Source organism: Lutra lutra, chromosome 1 (genome assembly GCF_902655055.1).
Source record: "Lutra lutra chromosome 1, mLutLut1.2, whole genome shotgun sequence".
Lineage (NCBI taxonomy): Eukaryota > Metazoa > Chordata > Mammalia > Carnivora > Mustelidae > Lutra > Lutra lutra.
Genome location: NC_062278.1, coordinates 39,173,733 through 39,194,090, shown reverse-complemented (window position 1 = coordinate 39,194,090; position 20,358 = coordinate 39,173,733). Strand labels below are relative to the sequence as shown.

General features: G+C 35.5%; 1 protein-coding gene across 4 annotated transcripts in view; it reads right to left on the bottom strand.

Moving 5' to 3' along the window:
* CADM2 (cell adhesion molecule 2) overlaps positions 1-20,358 on the bottom strand; it is a 1,105,278-nt gene that overhangs the window by 420,794 nt on the left and 664,126 nt on the right. The window lies entirely within an intron of this gene.

Below are 20,358 nucleotides of genomic sequence, written 5' to 3'. Positions count from 1 at the left end.
ATACCCCTGGTAAATCTGATACTATGTAGAATCAAGCATCACTGACATTTTCACTAGCAATTTCATATGGTTCAAACTAATACATGATCTTATTTACTTCTCAAAACCACCATGCCTCACATATTCTGAGATAGAAATTATTATCTCCATTTTCCAAATTAGGAAATATAGGATTAGAGAAACTAAGTAACTCCACCATTATACTAGATTATATGATCAGAAAGTAGCAGCTCCTGATTTGAAAAATGCAAATATTATCAATGAAAAAGCCATTATATTCAACTAAATTTGTTAAAGCAAGAATATAACAATCATATGGGAAAATGTGCAACAAACTTAGAATGAAAAATCTGGAAACCAAAAAAAAGGTTTGTTTTTGTTTGTTTCTAGTTTTATAACTAACAACAAAAAGGATCACAGTAACAACAACAAAAAACTAATGGTAACACATACCCGCTAACATTACTCGACCATAAAAATTATGATTAATCAAGATTTAATTCCCATGAGAAACTGGATAAATTGCATTTATTGATATTGCTCTTCACTGTGGAAGTTTCTATAGTTGTCAATATATTTGATGAATAATGTGAGTACCTGACAATAGTTTACTATGCTTATTTCCTAAGGTTCTACACTGGATATCCAAGTGTTGCCATATGAATTAGCAATACATTTCAAGAAAGACAATACTCAATTTATTTTCTACTAATAATTTTCTACCAAGTTTTTACCTTACATGGTAAGACGGCTCACAATAAGTTTCCATATAAACACATACATTATTTTTTTTAAACCCATTTTATTTTATTATTTTTTTTAATTTAATTTTTTAATTATTTTTTTATTTTTTATAAACATATAATGTATTATTAGCCCCAGGGGTACAGGTCTGTGAATCGCCAGGTTTACACACTTCACAGCATTCACCATAGCACATACCCTCCCCAGTGTCCATAACCCCTCCCAACCCCCCTCCCCCCAGCAACTCTCAGTTTGTTTTGTAAGGTTAAGAGTCACTTATGGTTTGTCTCCCTCCCAATCCCATCTTGTTTCATTTATTCTTCTCCTACCCCCTTAGCCCCCCATGTTGCATCTCCACTTCCTCATATCAGGGAGATCATATGATAGTCGTACATTATATTTTTAAGAGGTATAATTTCATGTCAAAATCCCATGAAGAAGGAAAAGGTTTGCCCTTGCTGTGACTATAAAAATCTGTGAACTTGAGGCCTCTTGTAGGCACTGGAAAATTTCCAAAACACTCACAAAAGTGTACCATAATAGGAGTAATAAAAAGCAAGACATTTACCTCATGGGAATCTCTGAATGTGTTGCTATCACGGGCATAGTCTAAATTTAGGTCTTTATAATTTCTGCACTTACGGCTGAAGTTACAAACCATATGGTGATAGAGAAAATTAGCCATATTTTAAAGAACCAGCCAAAAACTTTGCTTATTTCAGCCAACAAAAGTCTCTTCCATAAAAGTATCTGGTCACAAAACAGATCAACAAATGATACACTATTCTGACTTTGGAATTATTGCTCATTTGCTTAATTCATATTAAAAGTCATTTAAGTTTTATAGAGAAAAAGCAAAGCATAACAAAATCAAAGCTATCATACAAATTTTCAAGTCTTTGAACTAAAGAAACAAGGGCCAATTTGTTAGTATTTGGCAGATATTAATAAAATAAAAACAGGAATTTGCATGGAATCAAAATAATACCACTATAATCTGTTGATATTTAATTGAACAACAACTGAGCAAAGGTATATGTTTTGATATATATTGATTGTTCAAAATCTCCCCATTATTTTTGTTGTTTTAAAAACATAATTTCTATTAGTAAGCTAATAAAACAAAAAGTACTTAAATACACTAAAATTCAAAATAATTGTTAGAATGTTATTGTTTTAAAACATCTGCGTAATCAGGTCTACACATCTTTTATAAGGAAAGTAGCTGTTTCAGTGACAATTTTAGGGTGAGACTGTCTTGTTAATGTCCTCTTTCCCATGTGATTAACCTTATCTGTATTTTTATATAACTTCACTTGCTGGCTTAAGTTGAGGCATTTGTTCAAACTACAGAAGCTAGTATAGCCTAGTATGACCTTTTACAAATTGGCGTAAGACTTATCACAGTACACAAATGTAAATAGTTGACCCTTAAAAATCTGTAATCAATAGAATCTCTTATAGATAGATAATAGAGAATAGAGTTTCTGTCACATGCCTTAGTGAGTTTATTGAGCTTTCTATGTGCTGGTCGCTGTCCTGGGTGCTGGAGATCCTGTGGTGTAACAGGCATAAGGGCTGGAAACCGTGGGAGACCCTTTAGATAGGGTGTTCAGGAATGCCTCTCTGAAGAGAAAATGTTTGAGCAGAAAACTGAAATGATGAGACTGAGCAGTTGTCTTCAAAGAAGAGTGATCTCTTCCCAGAGAAGAGGGAGAACAAAAATTCCTATGGTGAGCATGACTTTTTGGGTAATGAAAAAAAGAGATCCAGTTGACAAGAATATTTTTAAACTAGGAAATAATGCTAAGAAATACAGCTAGAAGGAGAGGAAATAACTAAAAATGGCTTGTAGGCTGAGGAAGGGGTCTGGATTTCTTTTTTTCTAGTAGCAATAGAAAACTATTAGAGGGTTTTAAGCAGGAGATCTGGTTGATATTTTAAAAGATCTCTCTGCTCTGTGGGGAGGGGATTATATGGAGAAATGTGATGAAAGGTGAAAACCTAACTGGCATTTAGAGGCTTCAAGATGTGAATGCTTAATTTTATTTCTTAGTAAATCTAGTTTTAATGCCACACACAGTGCCTCCTGAGTTATTCTAAAGTAATTCTTGATATAAATTTTACATTTCCTCCTAATGTAAGGTTTTTTCAAAGTATGATCCTGGGACTGTATAAAAATCATTTGCCTCATTAGTTAAAAATGCAGATTCTTTGACCTCATCTCTTACTTTTTGAATTAGTCTCTGGGGATGGCATGTGAAATATACATTTTTTTAATGATCTACTTAGATGATTTTTATGCATATGAACATTTGATAACCGTTGTTCTAAGGAATGGTTGTTCCTACAATGTAGAGATGATAGTAATGCCAGGGAAGGTTTCCAACAGAAAAGGATCCTGGAACTGAATCTTGAATCAGAAGTCAGTATGTGCCAATTTGAAGAGTGTGGGGTAATTCGTTTCCATGCAGCAAGATACAGAATTAAAGATTATCAGGCATGGGTCAGAAAGGAAATTGATCATGATTAAATCTCAAGATATCAGGAAAGAAGGGTTAGGGTAAGAGAAAAAGACCAACCCAGGCAATATTTGAATCCCCCAAATTTATGAATTTGCAGAGCATGACAAAGATCTAGGCCCGAGAGTCTCACATAATCACCCCATTTATAAATAATAATGGATAAAACATTACAGGGAAAATATGTCGCAAGTATCTTAAGTGGATCAAGAACATTATGCCTTCTTACTACCATTATTCACATCATAAATAGTAATGTCAAAACCCTACAGACACCAGGCAGTAGAGAAAAAATTAATAATAATTATTAATTATTATTTCATTATTAATTAAAAAAAACCTGAGAAGTTTAATGAAACAGAGTTGTATAACCAATCTGCTCACCTCTAACAGATTTTGTTATGTGATTGTCTGGCTCACTGAGAATCTATGAAATATATGGAATGTATGTCCACTGTGAACAATGGATTGGTAGGCTTCCCTATTAGCCAGGCATTGGATAACTTATAGGTCATCTCAGTTTAGCTGTTTACCTGGGGAAAGTTTTTTCTCCTCTCTGTGTCTAAAGGACCTTTCTTATAAAACATCAACTTCATAGTTGTATTGTAAGGATTAAATGATAAAATATGTGCAAACCATCTAATGGCATGCCTGACAACAAAAAGGCCATTGATCATCTCTATTGCTTTAATCTCTCATCCCCCTTGCAAGCTGCTTTCAATAAAAAATTATTTATTTGAAACAATTGACATCTATTCATCTATAAAATTTAACCCATTCAAAAATTATTCTCAGTGTTGTTATTTAGGTCATTTTCCTTTCTACTCCCTCTTTGCTGGTTTTTACTCTCTACTGTGTCAGTTTAGTGCCTCTTTTAGCAGAGACTTTGCCCACCATTTTGTTGACAAAATTTGGTGCTATGTTTCCAAAGCTGAAATAAGTTTCACATCAAATAGTAAATAATAATTCAATTCTATTATCCTTTGTACTATCATTAAAGCACTATCCATAGGACATTCCCAAGTTTCTTTCTTTCTTTCTTTCTTTTTTTTTTTAATTTATTTGACAGACAGAGATCACAAGTAGGCAGAGAGAGAGGAGGAAGCAGGCTCCCCACTGAGCAGAGAGCCCGATGCAGGACCGATCCCAGGACCCTGAGATCATGACCTGAGCTGAAGGCAGAGGCTTAACCCACTGAGCCACCCAGGCACCCCAATTCCCAAGTATCCTTTAACAAAATTTATATGTATGTTTATATAGGTATGTGCATTATATATCATCTGAAGTTCACAGAGATTACTATTACATGTATGTACATTATGGTGTTTGTTATGTTGTTAAATCTAAATGCATTAGTATTTTTAAAATCATTCTCAAATATAAATTCGGGCAATATCTTCTTTCAAAAATATCCCCTTTTCTATGTTTTGAGCTTAATTTATGTAACATTATGCCATGTTAAGAGACTAGGGCAATTCTACAGTCATAAAGATACACTAATTCTATGGCCTTTAATTTTCAGAATATCGAGAGAAAAATAAATGGCAAAGAACAACAACAGCAATAACCAAACTTTGGACATGCCCTTAAAGAATTCCATGGATGCAGTTAAAACATTCTCATGGAACAGCCCTTTGAGCATTTGCTATATCTTGCTATAGGATACCTGTCATTATATATATATAATCTTTATGCTAGTAAAGCATGCAGGTGAATCTTACAGCAAACAAATGTATGAACAGAAAAAGAGAAGCAGAAGGAGAAAATGAGAGACTATGAAAATACCACCATATAAAAGGGAGCTGTGATCAGTAGGTAAAAACTGCAACATAGTACTAGGAGTTAAGATGCTGAAATCCTAGATGGATTGCAGAAGTGAAATAGATGCCACTACATTTTTTTGTTTAGCAGTAAAGTAGAAATAAAAAGAACATAAAGTTCTTGGGTTTGATTGATATACCAACACGATGACTAAACAGAGCTGCAAATAACAGCTGTAAATAACATCACGTACTTCTAAAGCAGAGCCACCTTTGCAAAGACAGAATTATTATGTAATTATATCTACTTTTCCAAGTTACAAACTATTCCCTGGCAGGGATCCACTTCTTCATTCGTTGCGATTCAATATAATTTGAGCTGCTAAGGTAAAGTGTCTCCCGGCAGGAGGCTGCAAATGAATCCTGCTGATGCTTTTATTACTACCGATTCAGACAGTTCGGCCCAACACTCAAACAACTCCAGTGCTTGGGGAAGTATTTGCAAGTGGTTTATTTTGAAATAGAGCAGAGAACCATACCAGGATGAGAAAATCCGGGGAATCCAGTAAGAGTCATATCAGTTGTTGTAGCAGTCCTAGAGCTGATTGTATGTAATTTTTCAAATTCTCTAACTAGTTGATATCTTCAATAAAAAACCCTGAAAATTGGGGCGCCTAGGTGGCTCAGTGGGTTAAGCCTCTGCCTTCGGCTCAGGTCATGATCTCAGGGTCCTGGGATCGAGCCCCACATCGGGCTCTCCATTCAGCGGGGAGCCTGCTTCCCCCTCTCTCTCTGCCTGCCTCTCTGCCTACTCGTGATCTCCGTCTGTCGAATAAAAAAATAAAATAAAAAATTTAAAAAAACCCTGAACATTCATTTCCAACTAAAATGAAAAATGAACTGTTGGACAGCTGACATTTTCTTTGTTGTATATTCTTTTTTTTTTGGCTTTGCTTTGTTATTGGCTTTTTCTCTTTTTCTTTTTGTCCACCAAATTTTAAGTAACAGAATGGGAGAATTATAGTGCATAAAAAAGTCATAATTATCGTCATTTGAGCACCTCTGGAGAAACTATAACTCATATGCTGTAGGTATACAGTTGGCCATCTCATAAAATACTAAAATGGCTATACTATTTTGATTCAAATAGCTTTTTTTCTATTTTTTTCATGATCATTTAATTAACATTATCTATAGAAAGTATCACTTTTATATATCTATAGGTAGTTCCTTTGTGTATATGGATATATATGTATATATGTCAATAAATGTGTGTGTGTGTGTATATATATATATATATATATATCAATGTATACATACATATGGATGTATATGTATATCTGCACACACCCACACACTGAGGACCTTTGGGAAAAACAATCAGGACCCACTCTTTAATGTACATCTCTGCCAAGAAGATGAAATAGTTTCAGAAAGGAAGCAGAAAGCATTATAAAGCCAGCATCTGTAAGAAAGCATCATTGTTCTTGGAACTGAATTATATTGAGTAACAGGAGGGTCATTATACTGACCTCTGAACAACATTGAATATAAGTGCCAGACAGAAGGTTTCTAAACATCCACAAAATAATGAAAGGATTATTTACTAAAAAAAAAAAAAAAAAAAAAAAAAAGGTATTGGGTGAGACTATAAAGCAAGATGGCGGAGACTCAAATATCATTAGGTCCCGGGAGTTCAGCTAGATAGTTATCAAACCATTCTGAACACCTAAAAACTCAACAGAAGATAGAAGAGAAGAAGAGCAGCAATTCTAAGAACAGAAAAGCTACCACTTCCTGGAAGGTAGGACGTGCAGAGAAGTGAATCCAAAGTAACAGAAGATGGACCACAGTGGAAAGGGCAGCTCCCAGCAAGCAGTGGAACAGTGGAGCCCAAAATCAGAACTTTTAGAAGTCTCCTCCACTGAGGGATGTCGTTCCAGAAGCTAAGCAGGGGTGGAGGCCTCACAGGGACAGTGTGGTCTCAGTACCTGCAGGGTCACAGAAAGACTGGGAGTGTCTAAGTGTGGCAGAGCTCCCCAGTATTGGAACAGGGAAGCTGGCTACAGAGAAGGAGCCAAGGAGTGCACTCTCAGCTTGGGTTTGCCTTAAACCATGATCTGTGGCATGGTCAGACCACTGCCCTTGGAGCAGAGACCCCACAAGTGGCAGATCTGGGGAGACTCACTTTGCTCCTCTGAGAGGAGTGGTGTGGGAGTTCATGGCAGGAATCTGTTGGGTTTGGAGACCCCAAATGGGGCTGTGTGCAGAGATAGAAATGCTCAGTCAGAGGCCGGATGAGCTCAGAATGTGGCCAGAGACCAGGGAGATGGGAGGGATTGACTGCTTTTCTCTGAGGGCACACTGAGTAGTGGGGCCCCAAGCTCTCAGCTCCTCCAGCCTGGAGATTGGGAGGCTACTATCTTCATTCCCGTCCTCCAGAGGTCTACGGAAAGTGTTCAGGGAAGAAAAGCTACTGAGAGTAAAGTGGAATAGATTATTTAGCCTGGCCCCTGGCAAGGGCAGTGTAATTCCACCTCAAGTAAAGACATTTGAGACTCACAGCAACAGGCCCCTCCCCCAGAAGATCAGCAAGAACATACAGCCAAGACCACATTCACGATCAATGACAATTGTGGTTCTCCAGAGATAGGAGAAAGCCAAACAGAATCCATGGCTTTTTTCCATGATCATTTAGTCTTTCAAAGTCAATTTTTTATCTTATTTTTTCTATTCCAATTTTTTGACTTTTACTCTTTCCTCTTTTAACTTTTTAAAATGATTTTATCTTATCAATACCTTTTTTTAAAAATCTAAAATTTTCATTGTTATAGTCAGATTTTATCCCTTCATTGTATTTAACCTTATTTTTTGTATACATATGGGTTTTTTTCTTTAAAACTTTGGGATACAGTTTCTTCTAATAGATTAAAATGTACCCTAAATCTAATGCATAGGTTTGTTCTAGTCTCCAGCCTGATCACATTCTCTCCTCTTTTTTTCTTATTTTATTTTTTCTTTTTCCAATCAACTTATCAATTCTTATTTTAGAATCATTTTTAATTTTCATCTTTACAGTCATATTCCATCCCTTCATTGTGTTTATTCATATTTTTGTGTATATATATACATATACATACATACATGTATGTATATGTAGTATATATATGTTTCTCTCTTTTTTTTTAAAGATTTTACTTATTTATTTGAGAGAGAGTGAAAGAGAGCATGAGCGAGGAGAAGGTCAGAGAGAGAAGCAGACTCCCCATGGAGCTGGGAGCCCGATGTGGGACTCGATCCTGGAACCCTGGGATCATGACCTGAACCGAAGACAGTCGTCCAACCAACTGAGCCACCCAGGCGTCCCTAAGTTTCTCTTTTTTAAAAATTTTGGGAGGTAGTTTTTTTCTAAGAGACCAAAATACACCCAAAATCAAGTGGGTGAATCTGTTCTACTCAGTCTAACATATATATATATTTTTTTTTTCTTTTTTTCCCCTTTCTTCTCCCCCCAGTTTCAGGTCCCTTCTGATTTGGTTAGCATATATCTTTCTGGGATCTTTGCCACCCTTTTAGTATTTTGTTCTCTCATTCATCTATTCATATCTGGATAAAATGACAAGGTGGACAGACCACAAAAAAAGAACAAGAGACGGTACCAACAGCTAGGGACCTAATCAATACGGACATTAGTAAAATGTCAGCACTAGAGTCAGAATGATGATTATCAAGGTGCTAGTTGGGTTCAAAAAAAAAGGGTGGAAGATATTAGAGAATCCCTTTCTGGGGAAATAAAAGAACTAAAATCTAACCTAGTTAAAATTTAAAAACTATTAATGAGGTGCAATAAAAAATGGAGGCTCTTACTGTTAGGATAAATGAGGCAAAAGAGAGAATTAGTGATATAGAAGATCAAAGAATGGAGAATAAAGTAGCTGAGCAAAAGAGAGACAAACAACTGCTGGACCACAAGGGGAGAATTTGAGAGATAAGTGACACCATAAGATGAAGCAATATTAGAATAATTGGGATCCAAGAAAAAGAAGAGAAAGAGGGGCAGAAGGTATATCAGAGCAAATTGTAGTAGAGAATTTCCCTAATATGGCAAAGGGAACAAACATCAAAATCCAGGTGGCACAGAGAACCTCCCTCAAAATCAGTAAAAATAGGTCCACACCCTGTGATCTAATAGCAAAATTTACAAGTCTCAGTAATAAAGAGAAAATTCTGAGAGTAGCTTGGGACAAGAAGTCTGTAACATACAAAGGTAGAAATACTAGATTGGGAGCAGGCTTATCCGCAGATACCTGGCAGGCCAGAAAGGACTGGCATGATATATACAGAGCACTAAATGAGAAAAATATGCAGCCAAGAATATTATATCCATCTAGGCTGTCATTGAAAATAGAAGGAGAGATAAAAGGCTTCCAGGACAAATAAAATTGAAAAGAATTTGCATACAGCAAACCAGTCCTACAAGAAATATTGAAAGGGGTTCTCTAAGCAAAGAGAGAGCCTAAAAGTAACAGACCAGAAAGGAACAGAGACAATATACAGTAACAGTCACCTCATAGGCAATACAATGGCACTAAATTCATATCCCTCAATAGTTACCCTGAATGTAAATGGGCTAAAAGACACAAGGTATCAGAATGGATTAAAAACACATGACACACTGATATGCTTTCTACAATTAACTAATTTTAGATGCAAAGACACCTCCAGATTTAAAATGGTGGGGTGGAAAACAATTTACCCTGCTAATGGCTATCCAAAGAAAGCTAGGGTGGCAATCATTATATCACATAAATTAGATTTTAAGCCAAAGATTGTAATAAGAGATGAGGAAGGACATTATTTCACACTTAAAAGTTCTGTCCAACAAGAAAAATCTAACAGTTTTAAATATCTACACCCCTAACATGGGAGCAGCCAACTACATAAACCAATAACAAAATCAAAGAAACACATGAACAATAATATAATAATACTAGGGAACTTTAACATCCTCCTCACTGAAATGGACAGATCATCCAAGCAAAAGATCAACAAGGAAATAAAGGCCTTAAATGACACACTGGACCAGATGGACATCACAGATATATTCAGAACATTCCATCCCAAAGCAATAGAATATACATTCTTCTCTAGTGCACATGGAACAACCAGAATAGATCACATCGTGGGTCACAAATCCAGTCTCAACCAGTACCAAAAGATTGGGATCATTCCTTGCATATTTTTAGACCACAATTCTCTGAAACTAAAACTCAATCACAAGAGAAATTTGGAAAGAACTCAAATACATGGAGACTAGACAGCATCCTACTAAAGAATGAATGGGTCAACCAGGAAACTAAAAAATAATTTTAAAAAATTCATGAAAACAAATGAAAATGAAAACACAACTCTTCAAAATCTTTGGGACATAGCAAAGGTAGTCCTGAGAGGAAAGTAAATAGCAATGTTTCTCAAGAAACAAGAAATGTCTTAAGTACACAACCTAAACCTACACCTAAAGCAGCTGGAGAAAGAACAGCAAAGAAAGCCTAAACCCAGCAGAAGAGAAATAATAAAGATCAGAGCAGACATCAATTAAATAGAAACAAAACAAAACAAAAAAACAGTAGAACAAATCAACGGAACTAGGAGTTCTTTGAAAGAATTGATAAGGTTAATAAACCCCTGGCCAGACTTATCAAAAAGAAAAGAGAAAGGACCCAAATTAATAAAATCATAAATGAAAGATGAGAGATCACAACCAACATCAAAGAAATACAAACCAGTTATAAGAACACATTATGACCAACTATATGCCAGCATATTTGACAATCTGGAAGAAATAGATGTATTCCTAGAGACATATAAACTACCAAAACTGAACCAGGAAGAAACAGAAAACCTGAACAGATCCATAACCAGAAAGGAGATTGAAGCAGTCATTAAACTCTCCCAACAAACAATAGCCAAGGGCCAGATGGCTTCCCAGGGGACTTCTACCAAACATTTAAAGAAAAATTAATACCTATTCTCCTGAAACTGTCACAAAAAATAGAAATAGAAGGAAAACTTCCAACCTCGTTTAATGAGGTCAGTATTACCATGATCCCAAAACCAAAACCCCATCCAAAAGGAGAATTACAGACCAATATTCTTGATGAACACGGATGCAAAAATTCTCACCAAAATACTAGCCAATAGGATCCAACAGTACATTAAAAGGATTATTCACCACGACCAAGTGGGATTTATTCCTGGGCTGCAAGTTTAATTCAACATCCACAAATCAATCAATGTGATACAACACATTAATAAAAGGGAGAACAAGAATCAAATGATACTCTCAATAGTTGCTGAAATGCATTTGACAAAGTACAGCATCCTTTCTTGATCAAAAATCTTCACAATGTAGGGCCATATCATAAAAGCCATCCATGAAAAACCCACAGCAAATATCACTCTCAATGGGGAAAAACTGGGAGCTTTTCTTCTAAGGTCAGAACACACCAGGGCTGTCCATTATCACCACGGCTATTCAACATAGTACTAGAAGTCCTAGCCTTGGCAATCAGACAACAACAACAAATGAAAGGCATCTGAATCAGCAAAGAAGTCAAACTCTCACTCTTTGCAGATGATATGATACTTTATGTAGAAAACCCAAAGAACTCCACTCCAAAACTGCTAGAACTCATACAGAAATTCAGTAAAGTGTCAGAATATAAAATCAAGACACAGAAATCAGTTGCATTTCTATATACCAAAAGCAAGACAGAAGAAAGAGAAATTAAGGAGTCAATCCCATTTACAATTACACCCAAAACCATAAGATACCTAGGAATAAACCTAACCAAAGAGGCAAAGAATCTGTACTCAGAAATCTATAATGTACTCACGAAAGAAACTGAGGAAGATACAAAGAAATGGAAAAACATTCCATGCTCATGGATTGGAAAAACAAATATTGTGAAAATGTCTATGCTACCTGAAGCAATCTACACATTTAATGCAATCCCTATCAAAATACCATCATCTTTTCCAAAGAAACTGAACAAATAATCCTAATATTTATATGGAACCAGAAAAGACCCTGAATAGCCAGAGGAATGTTGAAAAAGAAAGCCAAAGTTGGTGGCATCACAATTCCAGACTTCAAGCTCTACTACAAAGCTGTAATCATCAAGACAGTATGGTACTAGCACAAAAACAGACACACAGATCAATGGAACAGAATAGAGAGCTCAGAAATAGACCCTCAACTCTATGGTCAACTAATCTTCAACAAAGCAGGAAAGAATGTCCAATGGAAAAAGGACAGTCTCTTCAACAAATGGTGTTGGGAAAATTGGACAGCCACACGCAGAAGAATGAAACTGGACCATTTCCTTATACCACACACACAAAAGAGACTCAAAATGGATGAAAGACCTTAATGTGAGACAGGAATCCATCAAAATCCTTGAGTAGAACACAGGCAGCAACCTCTTCGACCTCAGTTGCAGCAACTTCTTCCTAGAAGCATCCCCAAAGGCAAAAGAAGCAAGGGCAAAAACGAAACTACTGGAACCTCATCAAGATCAAAAGCTTTTGCACAACAAAGAAAACAGTCAACAAAACCAAAAGAGAATGACAGAATGGGAGAAGATATTCGCAAATGACATATCAGATAAAGGGGTAGTATCCAAAATCTACAAAGAACTTATCAAACTCAATACCCAAAGGACAAATAATCCAATCAAGAAATAGGCAGAAGACATGAACAGACATTTCTGCAAAGAAGACATCAAGAAGAAAAAAAAAGAAGGCATCCAGATGGCCAATAGATACATGAAAAAGTGCTCAACATCACTCACCATCAGGGAAATACAAATCAAAACCACAATGAGATACCAGCTCTCACCAGTTAGAATGGCTAAAATTAACAAGTCAGGAAATGACAGATTTGGCAAGGATGCTGAGAAAAGGGAACCCTCCTACAATCTTGGTGGGAATGAAATCTGGTGCAGCCACTCTGGAAAACAGCATGGAAGTTCCTCAAAAAGTTGAAAATAGAACTACCCTACAACCCAGCAATTGCACTACTGGGTATTTACCCTAAAGATACAAATGTAGTGATCTGAAGGGGCACATGTACCCAAATGTTTATAGCAGCAATGTCCACAATAGCCAAGCTATGTAAAGAACCTAGATGTCCATCAACAGATGAATGGATAAAGAAGATGTGAGATTTTATATATATATATAGTATATTCATATTCATATATATATATATATGAATGCTATGCAGCCATCGAAAGAAATGAAATCTTGTCATTTGCAATGACATGGATGGAACTAGAGTGTATTATACTGAACGAAATAAGTCAATCAGAGAAAGACAATTATCATATGATCTCTCTGATATGAGAAATTTGTGAGGCAGGGCGGGGCGTTGTGGGAGGTTTGGGGAAAAAAAATGAAACAAACTGGGATCGGGAGGGAGACAAACCATAAGAGACTCTTAATTCCACAAAACAACTGAAGGCTGCTGGGGGGTGGGGGGGGTAGAGATAGGGTGACTTGGTTATGGACATTGGGTAGGGTACATGCTGTGGTGAGTGCTGTGAAATGAGTAAGACTGATGATTCACAGACCTGTTCCCCTGGGGCAAATAATACATTATATATTAATAAAAAAAATTCTATGAAAGTTTACTTCATTGCTAATACTTTGTAAGTGGCTTTTTTTCTTTTTTGGCTTTTTCTTTCTTTTTTTTTCTTTGAGTCTCTTACTAAATGTAATAAAAGCAATTTAACCAAAATGCTTACACGCTGTTCAATAAAAACCTTTCCAGTCTGACCCTACAGTCTCTATAAACTATTTGAAGGACCAAGGCCTTTAGCTATGATGGCTAAATATCATCCATAGTAGCAGGTTTCATTTCTGCCCTCAGTGATTGAAGCCAAACTATGCACTGACTTGATATGCCAGCAGGCAATTTCAACTTTCTCTTTCATGTATCTCTTACTGCTTTTAAGAAAAGAAAAGGGGGCAATGTGGAATCATTAAGGACAGAATTCACAACGCTAAAAGTTAGAAAAAAAATACTCCTTAGTAATAATTACAGTTCTGCAATTTACAGATTTTAAGTTAATAATTGATATTTTTCAACTACATAAGAAACCTTTCAACCATCAACATTAATTGGCAAAGTGATTGTTATTTTATTGACAATATTTTTATAATATCAGCTAGAATTTTAAGAAAATATGAAAAATTAAATGATAGGATATAAATACCTATCCAGTAATAGCCTCTATCTCTTTCCAAGTGTGAAAAGACATAACTCAGTCATGGTTGTCTTTTTTTTTTTTTTTTTTTGAGAAAAAGAAAGATAATTACCCTTCATGGGTGAGGCATTTGATTTATCCTACTGAGATTCATTTCACTTCATTGTAAATTAAACTGTTTAATTCAATATTTTCAATACTACCTGCTACTGAAGGGACATCAGAGATAAATGAGTTGATAGATCAGCTATATTCATATTAACTATGATATTTATAATTATTGTCATAAGGTGAGCTGTCACTTTGATATCATTTAATCTTTTCTCCTTTCTTATGACCTTTCAATTTAACTAGAAATCATGCTTTAATTACAAATCTCCAAACATGTATCATGTAAAATAATACTCCTTTATGTTTTTATCCAAACCAATTAAGAATATCTGTTTAATATCTAAGCTTCTGTTCTAAATCTGACAAAGATTAACTTTTATTAAAACACAGTAATATGTACATGCTTGGGATTATTATCTGGCCTTATGATTTATTTTATTTTTTAAGATTTATTTATTTATTAATTTGAGAAAGAGAGAGCACTAGCAGTGGGGAGGGGTAGAGAGAGAAGGAGAAGAAAACTCCCACTGAGCTGAGAGCCAGATATGGGTCTGGATCCCAGGAACCTGGTGTCATGGCCTGAGCTGAAGGCAGATGCTTAACTGACTGAGCCAGCCAGGTGTCCCGGGCCTTATGATTTTAAAATAGCATTGTATAATTTCAAAGAATTTTGCTTTATAATTTTCTAAAATGAGTAACAGTTTTCATAGATATAAAAGTAGGATCAAAGTATCTGTCAATTCATTACATTTTAAATATAAGTATTGAGGGCAATACATAAAAAAAATAAAAATAAAATCAGTGTTTATTATTTTTTTAAAGATTTTATTTATTTATATGACAGATAGAGATCACAAGTAGGCGGGGGGGGGGGGGGGAGTGGGAGCAGGCTCCCCGCTGAGCAGAGAGCCCAATGCAAGACCCCATCCCAGGACTCTGAGATGACAACCTGAGCAGAAGGCAGAGGCCCAACCCACTGATCCACCCAGGTGTCCCCAAAATCAGTGTTTTATTTTTAATTAAAGTAAAACAGGGAGCAACTGTGTTAGGATATCTGTCTCAATACCTAAATCCATTGTAAACTGTCTTTAGATCACAGCACAGGATAAGAGTTCATTGTTTATATAAAGTTAAAAACTATTATGGGCAGCTTCTCCCATATGCTAAATTTTCTCCATTTTCACACTATTTTAAACATTGCCAGTCAGTACTATGCATAGTAATAGACTTCCAGAAAGCTGACATTTTTACTGAGGTGCACATTTAGCTGGCTCATTTCCATGAGTTTAAAGGGGATATAGATGCTTTTCTTCAATGGATAATAGAATGCATTAAAAAACAATTTATTCTTTTAAGTGGAATTGTTCATTGCTAAGGTGACCATGTAATACTTATCTACTTATGCCCACACATCTCTATAGATCCAAGACAATCTGTGAAAACAAATGTAGTAAAAGATTTTTTAAAATACCAAAGCAAAACTAGAAATTGAATAATAAAATGATATTATAGGAAATAAAATATAGAAATGCCTGCTGAAGTCCTGCCAAATTACTCAACTTAGATAAAGAATTTGGACTTGAGTTTCCAGGGAATAAGTTATGTCATCATCATCAGCAGCAGCAGCAGCAGCATTGAAACTATTCATTGAGCAATTTTAGGGGATACAGGGGCGTTGTTAACTACCTTATGTGTTTAGTATGTCTTCATTTATTTCTCATATAAATCCTGTGAGAAGAGTGATGTATCTATTTGTCTACAGGTGAGGAAACTAAACCTGAGAAAGGTAAGAAAGTTGTCCAACATTGGGCTGATATTGGAACCCACATCTGTCTGAGTATGGCACACATCCTCTTCCTGAATCTACTACATGGACTCACTGTAAATATTATTCATGAGACAGAAACATTTCTCCAGTTGATCTTCATAGGTAGGGAATAATGTAACTGAAACAGTGGGTTATAATCTTTACAAGTCTCTGACCAGTTTGGATGATTGGTTCTTGATATGTCCCTCCATACAAGGCAAGCATATAATGAAAAGATGAGCTTCTATAAAAACATTCAGTGAGGAGCTAACTGATTATGTATTGGGTTCACAACTGTCAAATAGTCCGGCTTGAATTAGGGATAACATTATAAATTTGAATTTTTTAAACTAATTGGACTTTCAGCAGAAATTGTTCAAGTTTGAAATAATTGTTGTCAAATAACCTTAGTGTAGGAGGTATATCCACACATACATTGTCCATATTTAAGCAAAGTTACTTCTCCAACAACCATGAATATCTGTTACAAAGTAAATCTCTATATAAGTACGTGGATCAATTTCCTGTTATTTAGTGTTTTCAAATGTCAATTCAATATTGAAGAATTATTGAAATATATGCAATACCTTCAAGATTAAGATAGTTGACCTTAAGCCAACATTTTTAATAATTGTCTAATGAAGCCAGGAAATAGTTAGCCATTGAAACCACTCTTCTAAATAGCAGGAAAACTTGACTCAAAATAAAGAAATACAGTTAACACTGTCATGCAATAAAATAGTTTTTTTTTTTTTAAGATTTTATTTATTTGCCAGAGATAGAGAGAGTACACACAAGCAGGCAGAGAGGCAGGCAAAGGCAGCGAGAGAAGCAGGGTCCCTGCCGAGCAAGGAGCCCGATGCAGGACTTGATCCCAGGACCCTGGGATCATGACCTGAGCCGAAGGGAGCAGCTTAACCAACTGAGCCACCCAGGCGTCCCATTTTTTTTTTTTTTAATAGCTATTTATTTGAAAGAGAGAGAGAACAGGAGAAAGGGAAGAGGGAGAGAGAGAGAGAATTTCAAGCAGACCTCCTGCTAAGTGTGGAGCCAGACAGAGAACTCTCTGTCATGACCCTGAGATCATGACCTGAGCCAAAACCAAGAGTCATATACTTAACTGAGCCACCCGGGGGCCCCTGCAATAAAATAGTCTTAAGACAACTGTTTAAAAGAGAGCTGTGAATGAAAATGTTCTCTTTCATTCCAAGTTATGAGGTGATTAATGTCATTTGAATTGACATGTGGTGCTGTACTTTAAAAAATTGTAGAGGCGTCTAAAAAATAAGTTCCTACAAAATAAGAACTTGATATGAGAGGAATGTGATGTCTCTCTAACCATGCCATCTGTTCTCTGATCTCATCCTGTCTTTTCTAAGCTAAGTCCCCTTTGTGTATTCTCAACCCAAGGATCTCACACTTAATATCATGCGCCTGCCTTGTTCTGTTTCTGTGTTTATAATGTGTTTCTTTCATACGGAAAGAGAAGTCTACCTAGCATTGATATTGATCCTTATATGATCAAAATAACACTTCTTCACTAAAAAAAAGTGAATCAAGGGACTTTACTAAACATGATTAAATAGAAGGAGTGTGTGTGTGTGCACGCGCGTGTGTGTATTTAAAGGTTTTATTTATTTATTTATTTATTTATTTAAGACAGAGAGAGATTGAGACAAGATTATTTAACTGACTCAGCCACCTCAGGGCCCTGAGAAGTTAGGTATTTTTATCAAAAAAGTTGAACCCTGCAAACCTAAAAGGACATGCACCTCTCACAAAACAAAGTTAATATCAACGCCATCAGATTAAACCAATTCAGGCACTAGAAGCCCAATGGAAGTTGTATGCAATGAACCTGTGCAATGAAAAGTGATGAAACACCTTCTCACTAGTTGAGGTGAATTAAATTTGGTCCACAATTCTTCCCTCCCTCCCAGCCCACACTAAAGTTTCACTCCTCGTAGTACATATACTTCACTGCCCCACTGATTTTGGCATTTGATTTTCTTTGGCCAGTGGAATGTGCACTGGTATAAACCATGTCGCCACAGCAGAAACTATAAATGTACTTCCATGATGTCCCTTGGCCTTTCTCACTCCTGCCACAAACCATGGGAAGTACTGGCTCCAGCAATCTGTTGACCCTTCAGACTGGACCCAAGACATGTGTGTCAAGCCTGACCCCCACTGGTAGCCTTTGACACTAGTTACAAACAAATACCTTGAAGTTTTTAAAACCCAGTGGAGGAAGGAGTAGGGCACATGATGACTAGAAGCGCAATCATAAGTTTGACATTCTTATTTTTGTTTAAGCAGTGGAAGAAAATAAAGTCGTCAGGTTTAAGTTAATATTTGTTGAAGGGGAAAAGATTAACAAATAGTAAATACTCAGAGGAAGAACTGACTACAGTACACAGCTAAGAGAACTCATAGAAGACGGCACAGGATAACTTTCTCAGGAAAAATATGTAAACAAGCTTAGAAAAAAACACACCATGAGAGCAATTCTAAATGAACAAAACTACTACAAAAGTATATAAAGATATCCTATTCTTAGCATGTCCCTTGGATTTACACCATTCTTTTAATTTCAGGATGATCAATTAGTCTACTACATAAAAGAAGATTAGAATTATATGTAGAATTTGTGTTTCATATATCATAAAGAAAATAATAGTGGTTCTATATTTGAAGACAATATATCGTGTTGCTTATATAGTAAACTATTTCTCTGACACTCTTCTTCCCCTCTCTCAATCAAAAAAAAAAAAAAAGTTCCTCAAATTATTATCTGTGGTGATGGAGGGACATTTATCTATAAAATCTATTTATAAGAATTCAGATTGTTTCTATCCATGTGTAACCCTATGGAAATAGGCCATCTATCATGTAAGGTAATTGTTTGAATTTCTAATTTTCTAAGCTTGGCTTTATGTGTATTCATATCTTTCATTTGCCATTTTTAAACTTAAATATATACTTTCATTTTGTAAAGCTAAAAGCCCTCGGAGAAGATGTAAGCAATGGAATGCAAATGGGAAATTCTTTTGTGCTCTTGTTGGGTGGTGTTTACTCACTTTTCACCTTGTTATCTACAAAACATGAAAATGCCTAGGTAGGCACAGCACATCAGTCTGACAAGTTGTCATCATACTCAGACCAGTGCTGGTTTCGTGATTGCTTGATGTGTCAAAAACATTGTGATGGATTAAAACAAATCTCAAAACCCTGTGCTCATTATCCAAATCATAGGATTTTCTCAGATTTCCAAGGAAAAAGAAAAGAAAAAAAAAATAAGATTAGAAGCAGTGCAATTTAGTAGAAATGAATCTCTGCTCTGAATAAACTTGAGTCTATTTTATTATAGGTTTTCACTGTTGCAACAGAGTAGAATTGCATTGAATCAAAAGAGTATGTATAAAGACATAATGCATCTCAAGTATAAATTATTTCCTATTATATATATGGGCAAAATAAATCTCACAAGAATTTAATTCAAATTTTCAGTTAGTTATTGATTTTAACAGGTCACATGCTTATAAATTATTAACATAGGGATATATCCCCTTAGCATTACCATCTCCCTATTTTTTTTTAAATGTTTCATTCATGAATAGACATTATTTTATTTGAAAAACAACTTATAGAACCTGAAAGCAGCTTCTATTCACTGGTATGTATAACATCTTGAAACATATCCATTATCTTACTCGTTTAAAAAACATCTAATCATAAAATGTATTTTTTGATAATATGACAGTTCCTGGTTATGTACATGGTTTTGTTACAATATAACTAAAAAACCATTGTATATTTCTGTCAGAACAGAAGCCAATTTACATATTGGTATATGACTATAAGCCATTATTAGAGACTATCTATAGCCAAACATTATTTAGAAACAGCATTCTTTCAGCTTTATTTCCTTAAAAAAAAAATACTTAAAAATGGAAGTCACTCAGAAGTAGATTCTACTTCAAAATAACATTTTAACAAGAAATAACTTGAAAAAAGTAGACTCCCAGATGAAGTGGCATTCTTCCAAATGTTAGAGGGATTTATTTGACTAAAGTTAGAAAGTATTCATCAGCACAGTCATATAAAAATGCAGCACTGTTGGAAAGAGATGGGGCTAGATGAAT